Below are 376 nucleotides of genomic sequence, written 5' to 3' on the forward strand. Positions count from 1 at the left end.
AACCTATTTATTGAAATTTCCATGCAAATTACAATAGCAAGTAGTTTGGATTACAGTTAAGTTGTACTTTTGTGTAATATGTTCATGTAAGTAAAACCAGCCATTTATTACTTTAAAGGTGGTATTGGAGAAGCAGTCCTGTCAGCTGTTGCAATGGAGCGGGGACAATCATCATGAAACACCTTGCTGTGCCACGTATTCCTCGATCTGGAAAGTGTGACGAACTCCTGGAGATTTTTGGGCATCTCTGCCTCTGCTTTTGTTAAGGCTGCCAGAGAGATATCTAGCCTTTAAATTACACCTCTTGTCTCAGATTGTACTATGTTATTTGAAATATAGCAGACATATTTATGCTTCCCAGTTGATGAAACTTTTG

General features: G+C 38.0%; 1 pseudogene; it reads left to right on the forward strand.

Moving 5' to 3' along the window:
- Positions 1-376, forward strand: part of LOC119591031 — a 6,746-nt pseudogene extending 6,370 nt beyond the window's left edge.

The sequence above is a fragment of the Penaeus monodon genome, chromosome 28 (assembly GCF_015228065.2).
Source record: "Penaeus monodon isolate SGIC_2016 chromosome 28, NSTDA_Pmon_1, whole genome shotgun sequence".
NCBI classification, from domain to species: domain Eukaryota; kingdom Metazoa; phylum Arthropoda; class Malacostraca; order Decapoda; family Penaeidae; genus Penaeus; species Penaeus monodon.